This window comes from Somniosus microcephalus, chromosome 18 (genome assembly GCF_052327205.1).
Source record: "Somniosus microcephalus isolate GS21.2 chromosome 18, FLI_Smic_1.0, whole genome shotgun sequence".
Taxonomy (NCBI): domain Eukaryota; kingdom Metazoa; phylum Chordata; class Chondrichthyes; order Squaliformes; family Somniosidae; genus Somniosus; species Somniosus microcephalus.
This window is the reverse complement of record NC_141004.1, coordinates 83,014,324-83,030,308: the sequence shown is the minus strand read 5'-3', so window position 1 is coordinate 83,030,308 and position 15,985 is coordinate 83,014,324. Positions and strand designations below refer to the sequence as shown.

Genomic DNA, 15,985 nt, shown 5'->3' with positions numbered 1-15,985 from the left:
AGACTGTACAACACGCCCCCCAAACCCCAGACTGTACAACACGCTCCCCAAACCCCAGACTGTACAACACGCCCCCCAATCCCCAGACTGTACAACACGCTCCCCAAACCCCAGACTGTACAACACGCTCCCCAAACTGTACAACACGCCCCCAAACCCCAGACTGTACAACACGCTCCCCAAACCCCAGACTGTACAACACGCCCCCAAACCCCAGACTGTACAATACAATACAAATCGCTTTATTGGCATGATAAGGTACATCTTATGTTGCCAAAGCATCAAAATACATTTATGGTTGAACACATAAACGCGGTTCCATTCATACAGTGTATAAACAGGTATATCCCTGAGTTTATAAATATATTTTCGCCTTGTTTATATATACTCTTGTCTTAGTTTACTGGTTGTCCCTCTGTTCATGGCAAGCTGTAACATAGTGTGCCGCCAGTGTTACACAGCTTCTCTCCTCCCCCAGTAGGAATGGGAGTTTTTGGTTGTGTCAGATTTCTGAATTCAGGGCATATTTGTGAGAATTTTTGATAGAAATTCTCTCTGATGCCCTGATATTTTCCACAGGCTGTGAGGAAGTGCATCTCTGTCTCAACTACTCCCTGACTGCAGTGAGAGCATATCCTGTCTTCTCTTGGCAGCCTGGTCTGCCTGTGTCTGCCTTTTTCGATCGCTAGGCTATGTTCGCTAAGTCTGTACCTTGTCAAGGTTCTTCTCAGTTTGTTATCCTTTACCATGGTCAGGTAATCAGCTATGTTGTATTGTCTGTTTAGGGCCAAGTAGCAATTGAGTTTGCTTTGGGTTTTTGTTGTTTCTGCCCAATATGACAGATATTTTTCCTTTTGCTTAGCGACGATTGTGTTGGGTCGAATTCTTTGTGTTACCCTGTCACTGTCCTGGGGCTGGTTATTGTTAGTATTGTTATTAGTTACTTTATTGAGTCCCAGGACTAGTTGACTGAGGGTATTCTTCTTTATGGTCAGCTCTTGGCATTTCAGGGCGTCGTAGTGATAGCATTGGGGGTTGCTCATTTGTAGGTGATTCCAAAATTTGGTGGCTCTTTTTTGGATAGTGATTATTAATGGGTATTGGCCTAGTTCCGCCCTGCATGCGTTGTTTTCTGTTTTCCTTTGAGTCCGGAGGATACTTTTACAGAATTCCGCATGTAGGATCTCAATTGGGTGTTTGTCCCATTTTGCAAAATCTTGTTGTGTTAGTGGTCCCCAGACCTCACTGCCACAGAGTGCAATTGGTTCAATTACTGATTTGAAAATTTTGAGCCAAATGCTAATTGGGATTTCTATTTGGATTGATTTTTTGATGGCATAGAAAGCCCTTCTTGCTTTCTCTTTCAGTTCATTCACAGCCAGTTTGAAGTTTCCCGTAGAACTGATTTTTAAGCCCAAGTATGTGTAGTGAGTGGTTTGTTCAATTTTGGTTGTTCCTACTGTGAAATTTATTGTGGGTCCATGTTGTTTGGATCTTTGCTGGAACACAAGGACTTTGGTTTTTTGGGGATTTATTGTCAGGGCCCAAGTTTGGCAGTACGACTCCAGCAGGTCCAGGTTCTGCTGTAGACCCTCCTTAGTTGGTGACAGCAGAACCAGGTCGTCGGCATAGAGGAGCAATTTAACCTTGGATTCATATAGGGTGAGGCCGGGTGCTGTAGATTGTTCAAGTAGTTTTGCCAATCCATTAATGTAAATATTAAAGAGTGTCGGTGAGATTGGCGAGCCCTGCGTCACCCCCCGCCCCTGTGGGAAGTATTTTGTTTGTTTGTCTCCAATTTTAACTGCACATTTATTGTTTGTATACATTGATTTAATTACATCATATGTTTTCCCTCCTACCCTGCTTTCGATAAGTTTCAGGAATAAACCGTCATGCCAGATGGAGTCGAAAGCCTTCTGGAAATCTACAAAGCATGCGTAGATTTTGCTTTTGTTATGGTGAACGTGTTTGTCAATTAGGGTCTGTAGGGTGAAGATATGATCGGATGTTCTATAGTTTGGCAGGAATCCAATTTGGCTTTTACTCAAGACATTGTGCTCTTCAAGGAAGTTTATAAGTCTTTTGTTTATGATGCTACAGAATACCTTCCCCAGGTTACTGTTTACACAGATGCCTCGATAGTTGTTTGGGTCGATTTTGTCCCCACTTTTGTATATGGGTGTTATGAGTCCTTTGTTCCAGATGTCAGGGAAATAACCGACACTCAGAACCAAGTTGAAGAGTTTTAGGATAGCCAGTTTCAGTTTGTCGTCTGCGTGTTTAATCATCTCGTTTAGTATGCCGTCTGTCCCGCAAGCTTTTCCTGGTCGCAGGTCCTTGAGTTTTTCAAGAAGTTATTTTTCTGTTATTATGGCGTCTAGCGGGTTTTGGTTATCTTTTATGGCCATTTCAAGCTTTTCAAGTTTTTTGCGTATTTGGTGTTGCTCTGGTCCTAGTGTGTTTTTCTGGTATAATTTTTCAAAGTGGTTTACCCATGTGTCCCCATTTTGAATGGACAAATCGTCGTGTTGTTTTTTGTGTAGTGTTTTCAAGTTGTCCCAGAAACAATTCGACTCAATGGATTCCTCCATGGAGCTGAGTGTATTCTTAATAAATTGCTCTTTTTTGGTCCTGAGTGTGTTTCTGTATTGTGTTAGCGTCTGACAATAAGTAAGGCGTAATTCCTCGTTCCCCAACACGCTCCCCAAACCCCAGACTGTACAACACGCCCCCCAAACCCCAGACTGTACAACACGCCCCCAAACCCCAGACTGTACAACACGCTCCCCAAACCCCAGACTGTACAACACGCCCCCCAAACCCCAGACTGTACAACACGCTCCCCAAACCCCAGACTGTACAACACGCTCCCCAAACTGTACAACACACCCCCAAACCCCAGACTGTACAACACGCCCCCAAACCCCAGACTGTACAACACGCTCCCCAAACCCCAGACTGTACAACACGCCCCCAAACCCCAGACTGTACAACACACCCCCAAACCCCAGACTGTACAACACGCCCCCCAAACCCCAGACTGTACAACACGCTCCCCAAACCCCAGACTGTACAACACGCTCCCCAAACCCCAGACTGTACAACACGCCCCCCAAACCCCAGACTGTACAACACGCCCCCCAAACCCCAACTGTACAACACGCCCCCCAAACCCCAGACTGTACAACACGCCCCCCAAACCCCAGACTGTACAACACGCTCCCCAAACCCCAGACTGTACAACACGCCCCCAAACCCCAGACTGTACAACACGCCCCCAAACCCCAGACTGTACAACACGCCCCCCAAACCCCAGACTGTACAACACGCCCCCCAAACCCCAGGCTGTACAACACGCTCCCCAAACCCCAGACTGTACAACACGCCCCCAAACCCCAGACTGTACAACACGCCCCCCAAACCCCAGACTGTACAACACGCCCCCCAAACCCCAGACTGTACAACACCCTCCCAAACCCCAGACTGTACAACACGCCCCCCAAACCCCAGACTGTACAACACACCCCCCAAACCCCAGACTGTACAACACGCCCCCCAAACCCCAGACTGTACAACACCCTCCCAAACCCCAGACTGTACAACACGCCCCCAAACCCCAGACTGTACAACACGCCCCCAAACCCCAGACTGTACAACACCCCCCCAAACCCCAGACTGTACAACACGCCCCCAAACCCCAGACTGTACAACACGCCCCCAAACCCCAGACTGTACAACACCCTCCCAAACCCCAGACTGTACAACACGCCCCCAAACCCCAGACTGTACAACACGCTCCCCAAACCCCAGACTGCACAACACCCCCCCAAACCCCAGACTGTACAACACGCCCCCCAAACCCCAGACTGTACAACACCCTCCCAAACCCCAGACTGTACAACACGCCCCCCAAACCCCAGACTGTACAACACGCCCCCCAAACCCCAGACTGTACAACACGCCCCCAAACCCCAGACTGTACAACACGCTCCCCAAACCCCAGACTGTACAACACGCTCCCCAAACCCCAGACTGTACAACACGCTCCCCAAACCCCAGACTGTACAACACGCTCCCCAAACCCCAGACTGTACAACACGCCCCCCAAACCCCAGACTGTACAACACGCCCCCCAAACCCCAGACTGTACAACACGCCCCCCAAACCCCAGACTGTACAACACGCTCCCCAAACCCCAGACTGTACAACACGCCCCCCAAACCCCAGACTGTACAACACGCTCCCCAAACCCCAGACTGTACAACACGCTCCCCAAACCCCAGACTGTACAACACGCTCCCCAAACCCCAGACTGTACAACACGCCCCCCAAACCCCAGACTGTACAACACGCCCCCCAAACCCCAGACTGTACAACACCCCCCCAAACCCCAGACTGTACAACACGCCCCCCAAACCCCAGACTGTACAACACGCTCCCCAAACCCCAGACTGCACAACACCCCCCCAAACCCCAGACTGTACAACACGCCCCCCAAACCCCAGACTGTACAACACGCTCCCAAACCCCAGACTGTACAACACGCTCCCCAAACCCCAGACTGTACAACACGCTCCCCAAACCCCAGACTGTACAACACGCCCCCAAACCCGACTGTACAACACGCCCCCAAACCCCAGACTGTACAACACGCCCCCCAAACCCCAGACTGTACAACACGCCCCCAAACCCGACTGTACAACACGCCCCCAAACCCCAGACTGTACAACACGCCCCCCAAACCCCAGACTGTACAACACGCTCCCCAAACCCCAGACTGTACAACACGCCCCCCAATCCCCAGACTGTACAACACGCTCCCCAAACCCCAGACTGTACAACACGCTCCCCAAACTGTACAACACGCCCCCAAACCCCAGACTGTACAACACGCTCCCCAAACCCCAGACTGTACAACACGCCCCCAAACCCCAGACTGTACAATACAATACAAATCGCTTTATTGGCATGATAAGGTACATCTTATGTTGCCAAAGCATCAAAATACATTTATGGTTGAACACATAAACGCGGTTCCATTCATACAGTGTATAAACAGGTATATCCCTGAGTTTATAAATATATTTTCGCCTTGTTTATATATACTCTTGTCTTAGTTTACTGGTTGTCCCTCTGTTCATGGCAAGCTGTAACATAGTGTGCCGCCAGTGTTACACAGCTTCTCTCCTCCCCCAGTAGGAATGGGAGTTTTTGGTTGTGTCAGATTTCTGAATTCAGGGCATATTTGTGAGAATTTTTGATAGAAATTCTCTCTGATGCCCTGATATTTTCCACAGGCTGTGAGGAAGTGCATCTCTGTCTCAACTACTCCCTGACTGCAGTGAGAGCATATCCTGTCTTCTCTTGGCAGCCTGGTCTGCCTGTGTCTGCCTTTTTCGATCGCTAGGCTATGTTCGCTAAGTCTGTACCTTGTCAAGGTTCTTCTCAGTTTGTTATCCTTTACCATGGTCAGGTAATCAGCTATGTTGTATTGTCTGTTTAGGGCCAAGTAGCAATTGAGTTTGCTTTGGGTTTTTGTTGTTTCTGCCCAATATGACAGATATTTTTCCTTTTGCTTAGCGACGATTGTGTTGGGTCGAATTCTTTGTGTTACCCTGTCACTGTCCTGGGGCTGGTTATTGTTAGTATTGTTATTAGTTACTTTATTGAGTCCCAGGACTAGTTGACTGAGGGTATTCTTCTTTATGGTCAGCTCTTGGCATTTCAGGGCGTCGTAGTGATAGCATTGGGGGTTGCTCATTTGTAGGTGATTCCAAAATTTGGTGGCTCTTTTTTGGATAGTGATTATTAATGGGTATTGGCCTAGTTCCGCCCTGCATGCGTTGTTTTCTGTTTTCCTTTGAGTCCGGAGGATACTTTTACAGAATTCCGCATGTAGGATCTCAATTGGGTGTTTGTCCCATTTTGCAAAATCTTGTTGTGTTAGTGGTCCCCAGACCTCACTGCCACAGAGTGCAATTGGTTCAATTACTGATTTGAAAATTTTGAGCCAAATGCTAATTGGGATTTCTATTTGGATTGATTTTTTGATGGCATAGAAAGCCCTTCTTGCTTTCTCTTTCAGTTCATTCACAGCCAGTTTGAAGTTTCCCGTAGAACTGATTTTTAAGCCCAAGTATGTGTAGTGAGTGGTTTGTTCAATTTTGGTTGTTCCTACTGTGAAATTTATTGTGGGTCCATGTTGTTTGGATCTTTGCTGGAACACAAGGACTTTGGTTTTTTGGGGATTTATTGTCAGGGCCCAAGTTTGGCAGTACGACTCCAGCAGGTCCAGGTTCTGCTGTAGACCCTCCTTAGTTGGTGACAGCAGAACCAGGTCGTCGGCATAGAGGAGCAATTTAACCTTGGATTCATATAGGGTGAGGCCGGGTGCTGTAGATTGTTCAAGTAGTTTTGCCAATCCATTAATGTAAATATTAAAGAGTGTCGGTGAGATTGGCGAGCCCTGCGTCACCCCCCGCCCCTGTGGGAAGTATTTTGTTTGTTTGTCTCCAATTTTAACTGCACATTTATTGTTTGTATACATTGATTTAATTACATCATATGTTTTCCCTCCTACCCTGCTTTCGATAAGTTTCAGGAATAAACCGTCATGCCAGATGGAGTCGAAAGCCTTCTGGAAATCTACAAAGCATGCGTAGATTTTGCTTTTGTTATGGTGAACGTGTTTGTCAATTAGGGTCTGTAGGGTGAAGATATGATCGGATGTTCTATAGTTTGGCAGGAATCCAATTTGGCTTTTACTCAAGACATTGTGCTCTTCAAGGAAGTTTATAAGTCTTTTGTTTATGATGCTACAGAATACCTTCCCCAGGTTACTGTTTACACAGATGCCTCGATAGTTGTTTGGGTCGATTTTGTCCCCACTTTTGTATATGGGTGTTATGAGTCCTTTGTTCCAGATGTCAGGGAAATAACCGACACTCAGAACCAAGTTGAAGAGTTTTAGGATAGCCAGTTTCAGTTTGTCGTCTGCGTGTTTAATCATCTCGTTTAGTATGCCGTCTGTCCCGCAAGCTTTTCCTGGTCGCAGGTCCTTGAGTTTTTCAAGAAGTTCTTTTTCTGTTATTATGGCGTCTAGCGGGTTTTGGTTATCTTTTATGGCCATTTCAAGCTTTTCAAGTTTTTTGCGTATTTGGTGTTGCTCTGGTCCTAGTGTGTTTTTCTGGTATAATTTTTCAAAGTGGTTTACCCATGTGTCCCCATTTTGAATGGACAAATCGTCGTGTTGTTTTTTGTGTAGTGTTTTCAAGTTGTCCCAGAAACAATTCGACTCAATGGATTCCTCCATGGAGCTGAGTGTATTCTTAATAAATTGCTCTTTTTTGGTCCTGAGTGTGTTTCTGTATTGTGTTAGCGTCTGACAATAAGTAAGGCGTAATTCCTCGTTCCCCAACACGCTCCCCAAACCCCAGACTGTACAACACGCCCCCCAAACCCCAGACTGTACAACACGCCCCCAAACCCCAGACTGTACAACACGCTCCCCAAACCCCAGACTGTACAACACGCCCCCCAAACCCCAGACTGTACAACACGCTCCCCAAACCCCAGACTGTACAACACGCTCCCCAAACTGTACAACACACCCCCAAACCCCAGACTGTACAACACGCCCCCAAACCCCAGACTGTACAACACGCTCCCCAAACCCCAGACTGTACAACACGCCCCCAAACCCCAGACTGTACAACACACCCCCAAACCCCAGACTGTACAACACGCCCCCCAAACCCCAGACTGTACAACACGCCCCCCAAACCCCAGACTGTACAACACGCCCCCCAAACCCCAGACTGTACAACACGCTCCCCAAACCCCAGACTGTACAACACGCCCCCAAACCCCAGACTGTACAACACGCCCCCAAACCCCAGACTGTACAACACGCCCCCCAAACCCCAGACTGTACAACACGCCCCCCAAACCCCAGGCTGTACAACACGCTCCCCAAACCCCAGACTGTACAACACGCCCCCAAACCCCAGACTGTACAACACGCCCCCCAAACCCCAGACTGTACAACACGCCCCCCAAACCCCAGACTGTACAACACCCTCCCAAACCCCAGACTGTACAACACGCCCCCCAAACCCCAGACTGTACAACACACCCCCCAAACCCCAGACTGTACAACACGCCCCCCAAACCCCAGACTGTACAACACGCTCCCCAAACCCCAGACTGCACAACACCCCCCCAAACCCCAGACTGTACAACACGCCCCCCAAACCCCAGACTGTACAACACACCCCCCAAACCCCAGACTGTACAACACGCCCCCCAAACCCCAGACTGTACAACACGCTCCCCAAACCCCAGACTGCACAACACCCCCCCAAACCCCAGACTGTACAACACGCCCCCCAAACCCCAGACTGTACAACACGCTCCCAAACCCCAGACTGTACAACACGCTCCCCAAACCCCAGACTGTACAACACGCTCCCCAAACCCCAGACTGTACAACACGCCCCCAAACCCGACTGTACAACACGCCCCCAAACCCCAGACTGTACAACACGCCCCCCAAACCCCAGACTGTACAACACGCCCCCAAACCCGACTGTACAACACGCCCCCAAACCCCAGACTGTACAACACGCCCCCCAAACCCCAGACTGTACAACACGCTCCCCAAACCCCAGACTGTACAACACGCCCCACAAACCCGACTGTACAACACGCCCCCCAAACCCCAGACTGTACAACACGCTCCCCAAACCCCAGACTGTACAACACGCCCCCAAACCCCAGACTGTACAACACCCCCCCCAAACCCCAGACTGTACAACACGCCCCCAAACCCCAGACTGTACAACACGCCCCCCAAACCCCAGACTGTACAACACGCTCCCCAAACCCCAGACTGTACAACACGCTCCCCAAACCCCAGACTGTACAACACGCTCCCCAAACCCCAGACTGTACAACACCCCCCCAAACCCCAGACTGTACAACACCCCCCCAAACCCCAGACTGTACAACACGCCCCCCAAACCCCAGACTGTACAACACGCCCCCCAAACCCCAGACTGTACAACACGCCCCCCAAACCCCAGACTGTACAACACGCCCCCCAAACCCCAGACTGTACAACACGCCCCCCAAACCCCAGACTGTACAACACGCTCCCCAAACCCCAGACTGTACAACATGCCCCCCAAACCCCAGACTGTACAACACCCCCCCAAACCCCAGACTGTACAACACCCCCCCAAACCCCAGACTGTACAACACACCCCCCAAACCCCAGACTGTACAACACGCCCCCCAAACCCCAGACTGTACAACACCCCCCCAAACCCCAGACTGTACAACACGCCCCCCAAACCCCAGACTGTACAACACGCCCCCAAACCCCAGACTGTACAACACGCTCCCCAAACCCCAGACTGTACAACACGCCCCCCAAACCCCAGACTGTACAACACGCCCCCAAACCCCAGACTGTACAACACGCCCCCCAAACCCCAGACTGTACAACACGCCCCCAAACCCCAGACTGTACAACACGCCCCCAAACCCCAGACTGTACAACACGCTCCCCAAACCCCAGACTGTACAACACGCCCCCAAACCCCAGACTGTACAACACGCTCCCCAAACCCCAGACTGTACAACACGCCCCCCAAACCCCAGACTGTACAACACGCCCCCCAAACCCCAGACTGTACAACACGCTCCCCAAACCCCAGACTGTACAACACGCTCCCCAAACCCCAGACTGTACAACACGCTCCCCAAACCCCAGACTGTACAACACGCTCCCCAAACCCCAGACTGTACAACACGCCCCCCAAACCCCAGACTGTACAACACCCTCCCAAACCCCAGACTGTACAACACGCCCCCCAAACCCCAGACTGTATAACACGCTCCCCAAACCCCAGACTGTACAACACGCCCCCAAACCCCAGACTGTACAACACGCCCCCAAACCCCAGACTGTACAACACGCTCCCCAAACCCCAGACTGTGTCACCCTTCGCCTCCAGTCCAGTTGTCTGCCTGGCGGTGCATTCTGGGTGTTGTAGTGCGCGGCCCGAACTACAACTCCCAGAGTGCATGGCGACAGCGCGCAGGCGCACTGTCTGTTGCGATGGGCTACTTCGTATCAAACCAGTTTAGCGAAGAGAGGTGAGAAAGAGGGCAGCAGGAAGGAGAGAGAGAAATAAAAAAAGAAAGTTAGAAACTAACTGGGGCAGGGAAGGAAAGGTTGGTAAAAGTAGAGAGAAAAATAATTACTGGAGGAAAGTTGAGTGAGAGAAAGAGGTGTGGAGGGGCACATGGAGGAGTGTTTGGCAAAATCAAAAATTGGTCCAATTAGCTCATCAAGGAGTTGTGGCAGGGTGAAGCGAGGAGTGAACAGAATGCTACCTACCTCCAGAGAGCAGCAAGAAGAGGGTCTCCTGGGGATATGGCTTCAACCAAAGGGTGTCCTGGGTCTCAGACTTTGGGGCAAAGGGCTCCCAGGACTAGGGGTTCAGGAAGAGGGGGTTCTGAACATTGGGCAAAGGGGCTTCCAGGAGTAGGGGTTCAGGAAGAGGGGGTTCTGGGGTCTCAGACTTTGGGGCAAAGGGCTCCCAGGACTAGGGGTTCAGGAAGAGGGGGTTCTGGGGTCTGAACATTGGGCAGAGGGGCTTCCAGGAGTAGGGGTTCAGGAAGAGGGGGTTCTGGGGTCTGACCATTGGGGAGAGGGGCTTCCAGGACTAGGGGTTCAGGAAGAGGGGGTTCTGGGGTCCAAACATTGGGCAGAGGGGCTTCCAGGAGTAGGGGTTCAGGAAGAGGGGGTTCTGGGGTCTCAGACTTTGGGGCAAAGGGCTTCCAGGACTAGGGGTTCAGGAAGAGGGGGTTCAGGAAGAGGGGGTTCTGGGGTCCGAACATTGGGCAGAGGGGCTTCCAGGAAGAGGGGGTTCCAGGAAGAGGGGGTTCAGGAAGAGGGGGTTCTGGGGTCCGAACATTGGGCAGAGGGGCTTCCAGGAATAGGGGTTCAGGAAGAGGGGGTTCAGGAAGAGAGGGTTCTGGGGTTTGAACATTGCGGAGAGGGGCTTCCAGGAGTAGGAGTTCAGGAAGAGGAGGAGATCGAAGGGTCCGAACATTGGGGAGAGGGGCCTCCAGGAGTAGGAGTGTGGGATGGGGTCTGAGCACGTCCTGTGCCGCAGGTAGTAGAGCATGCCAGGGAACACCCTGCTCCCGAGGTACAGGCAGAGGGGCTTCTGGAAGAGCAGGATTTTTTGCATGTCAGCCTGGGGAGAAGAGGTGCGCGGGGGGAGCCTGTCAGGGTGTGGGCAGAAGATAATGAGGAAGCTGGGTGCAGGAAGGAGGGCCGGGTCCTGGAAGATGGTGGTCGCCCATCATGGGCACTGTCCTTTTCTGGCAGTGGGTTCTTGGTGACTTATCACATTGGTGTGGCAGTGTGTTTGTTGGAAAACATGCCAGAGATTGTTCATGGAGCTGGGCGAGTGTTTGGAGCCTCGACTGGGTCCCTCATTGCTGCAGCCATTGTCTGTGCTGTTGATTTAGGTAAGAGACCAATCATCTAATGATGGTGGAGCTGATTTATTGACGGACAGATTGGTATTTTTCGGCACGAGCAATGTTTGGCTTGTTCCTGACCAGTAGAAGATGGGTCTTGGCAGGGTTGTTAACGACAGAACATAGCATTGTGCATTAAAATAACAACAGAAAATGCTGGAAAAACTCAGCAGGCCAGGCATCATCCGTGGAGAGAGAAACAGAGTTAACGTTTCAGGTCGAAACTGTGGTGTCCGTGTGTAATAAGACACAGACTGCAGGAGAAACGGTACAACAGGTGTTTACTCAACGTGGCTCATAGTGGAACTGATCTGTACAGATTACTACTCAGTGTTATATGCAGGTGTGGTCACTGCCGGTACTGCAGTATACATGAGCTGTAAAAGATAGTTCCCTCCTTAAAGGGATATACATTACAATTCCTCCCCTTTTAGATTAACAGTACCATAACACTCATTTAACAATTAAATATCAAACTAATTACAATTAACACTTTTAACATGCAACATTAGCTGAAAATAGTCTATTTATATATTCAGTCTTTGGGGAGCTTCCTGATCCTTTCTGGATAGCGCCTTTCCCGAGTGTCTTGCTCTTGGTGCGGAGGCGATTCTGGCCCCCTGTCGTCGGTTGGTTCATCAGCTTCCGATGCTACTGTTTCTGGGGTAGATGCGACCTGTACGTCAGGTTCATCACCAGGTACGTATGGGCGAGGCATGGGATTGACTTGTTCCTGTGACTCTAGGATCTGGTCAGCATGGCGTCTCACGATGCTCTCCCCAACGTCCACTGTGTACATTAGTGGGCCCTGCCGTGTGCATATCGTTCCTGGCTGCCATTTTTCTGTTCGGTAGTCGCGGGCCAAGACTGGTTGCCCTATATTGAAGCTCCTTGTTGGCTTCTCATGGATGTGCTGGAATTGCTTACTCTCGACATCTCTTCGTACGTTTGGTCTGAGCAAATCCAGGCGAGATCTTAACCTTCGGTTAAAGAACATCATGACTGGGGCCTGGTTGGTGACTGCATGTGTCGCATTCCGGTAGGCGAACAGGAAATTGTCCACCTTGTGCTGCAGCGGAATGTTGTCATTGCACATAGCCTTTATTGCCTTCTTAAAGGTTTGTACGAACCTCTCAGCCAATCCATTTGTGGCTGGATGATACGGGGCGGATGTGTAATGCCTTACCCCATTCTTTTTCAAGAACCTCAGGAACTCTTCGGACACAAACTGTGGTCCGTTGTCGGAGCAAATCTGTTCTGGCAAGCTATTCCTGGCAAAAATGGTCTGTAGGACTGCAATAGTTTTCTCCGTGGTGGTGAAGGACATTTTGATGACCTCAGGCCATTTCGAGTGCGCATCCACGGCTATTAAAAACATTGAGTCCATGAATGGACCAGCAAAATCAATTTGCACCCGTTGCCATGGAGATGAGGGCCACTCCCATGGGTGTAGAGGGGCCTGTGGTGGTGCATTTTGGACTTTCTGGCATCCTGAGCAGCTCTTGGTCAGGTCCTCGATTTGTTTATCGATTCCCGGCCACTACACATAAGCTAGGCTTTTCATTTTTACCCCTCCCAGATGACCCTCATGAAGCTCATTGAGCACTCTATCCCTTAACTTGGGTGGAATTACCACTCGGGATCCACACATCAAGGTCCCCCGGCACACTGACAGCTGTTCTCTCCTTGTCGAGAATGCTGGCAACAGTGAGTCGCCATGTGCTGGCCATCCCTTCACCATCAAATCATATACCCGAGACAGTGTCGGGTCATTTCGGGTTTCCTTTGCGATACAAGCGTTAGTTACCGGTAGGTATTCAACTATAGTCGAATGGAATATTTCGACAGGATCCACTGCTGGTGCTTCCTCCGCAGTAGGCAGTGGCAGGCGTGATAGCCCATCAGCATTTCCATGCTGTTTCGTGCCCTTATATTCAATCTCATAGTGGTGCGCCCCTAGAAAAAGTGACCATCTTTGTAGTCGTTGCGCAGTCATCACCGGAACGCCCTCCTTCGGATTAAAAATGGAGACAAGAGGCTGGTGATCAGTCAGCAAGGTGAATTTCTGCCCGTGCAGATAGTGATTGAACTTTTTCACTCCCCACACTCGGCTGAGGGCCTCCCTGTCAATCTGGGCGTAGTTACGCTCGGCTGAGGTTAGTGATCGTGACGCAAAGGCTATTGGCCTCTCTGAGCCGTCCGAGAATTTGTGCGACAGCACCGCTCCAATGCCGTAGGGTGACGCATCACATGCCAACCGAATTGGTAATGCAGGGTTGTAATGGGCCAATACCTCTTTCGATGTGATTAGTGTTTTGCTCTTCTGGAAAGCTCGTCTACATTCGTCACTCCACTTCCATGGCACCCCAGTTTGCAGTAGGGCGTTCAGTGGGTGTAGTATTGTAGACAAATTTGGCAAGAACTTATGGTAGTAGTTTACCAGCCTGAGGAACGACCTCAGTTGTGACACATTTTCCAGTGCTGGAGCCTTGACTACTGCCTCAATCTTCTCTGGGGACTTATGTAACCCCTCTTTATCGATAACGTGGCCACAATACGAGATCTGTTTTCTAAAAAACTCGCATTTGGGGCGGTTAGCTCGGAGCCCATATTCCTGCAATCTAGTGAGCACCTGCTCCAGGTTGGCAAGGTGATCACTGTCATTTTCGCCCGTGACCAGGATGTCGTCCAAATAAAACTGGGTCCCTGGGATCCCTTGCAGGACTTGTTCCATTGCCATCTGCCAAATAGCCGGAGCTGATGCTACCCCGAATACCAGCCGGTTGTATTGGTAGAGACCTTTATGGGTGTTGATTGTGAGGTATTTTTTTGATGCTTCTTCTACCTCCATTTGCAGATACGCCTGGGCCAGATCAATCTTAGTGAAGCGTTTCCCTCCAGATAGCGAGGCGAAAATATCTTCAATCCGCGGAAGTGGATATTGTACGGTGTGAAGGACCGGGTTCACTGTTACCTTAAAGTCCCCACAGATGCGAACCTTCCTTGGTTCCCCAGGCGTGCTGCTCAACGACTTTTTCATCACAGGGACGATGGGTGTAGCCCACTTGCTCCAGTCTACCTTGGACAGTACACCTGAACGTTCCAGACTCTCCAGCTCTGCTTCGACGGCTGGGCGGATCGCATAAGGTACCGGTCTGGCCTTAAAACATTTTGGGCTTGCGTTTTCTTCAATTTTAATCATCGCTGTCATGCCTTTTAGTGTTCCGAGTCCTTGCTGGAATACTTCTTTCGCATCAGTTAGGATCTTTGACAGTCGCCCAGGTGTGACGTCGTCATCCTTTTTGTCAGCCACAGTCAGTGCCTGTATGGAATGCCAATCCAGTTGTATTTTCTGGATCCATTCACGTCCCAGTATTGGTGGTCCTCCATCTTGCAATACATACAGGTCTAGTTTTGGTGTTTCCTTACCGTTATATATAACGGTCACCATTATTTTTCCTTTGGGGTAGACTTTTTGCCCCGTGTACGTCTTCAAAATAATTTTTGTGTCTCTCAAGGGTATGTGTGAGAATAGCCGCTCGTAGTCCCGTTGGTTTATGACTGTTAGGGCTGATCCTGTGTCCAATTCCATCTTTACCTGGACTCCTGCTATCTTGAGAGTGACCCAAATGGTTCGGTGATCCTCCGTTGTGATCACATTATGTAGTCAATGTTGTAATGTAGGAAACGCGGCAGCCAATTTGTACACAGCAATGAGATAATGACCAGATAATCTGTTGTAATTATGTTGGTTGAGGGATAAATATTGGCCCAGGCCACCAGGGTTAACTCCCTGCTCTTTAATTGATACTGACAATCGATTGGACCCGACTTATACTGTCATTGAACCGAGGGAGGGCGAGTGTGCGAGACTTTCCTTTATAATGCATTGCTTCACTGCAAGAAGAAGGAAAACAATCCCATAATCAAAGGAACCCTGTATCCCGTTGGCTCATCACTCATAATCGTCCCAATAGGAAGCCCGGGGAGGTGACAAATGATGCCGAATGGATAGTCTTTTGTTCATACACAAACTCTGGGCCCTCGGTGTGTTGGTATGTAGTGTGTAAGGCGAGTGTGAGTGTGGGTGATATACACAAACCCTGGGCTCACCGTGTGTAGGTATGTAGTGTGTAAGGCTGGTGTGAGTGATATACACACACCCTGGGTCACCGTGTGTTGGTATGTAGTGTGTAAGGCTGGTGTGAGTGTGAGTGATATACACACACCCTGGGCTCACCGTGTGTTGGTATGTAGTGTGTAAGGCTGGTGTGAGTGTGAGTGATATACACACACACTGGGTCACCGTGTGTTGGTATGTAGTGTGTAAGGCTGGTGTGAGTGTGGGTGATATACACACACCCTGGGTCACCGTGTGTTGGTATGTAGTGTGTAAGGCTGGTGTGAGTGTGGGTGATATACA

The 15,985-nt window shown here is 50.1% G+C and overlaps 1 pseudogene; it reads left to right on the top strand.

Moving 5' to 3' along the window:
* The window catches only part of LOC147105417 (uncharacterized), a 93,727-nt pseudogene that overhangs the window by 35,895 nt on the left and 41,847 nt on the right, over positions 1-15,985 (top strand).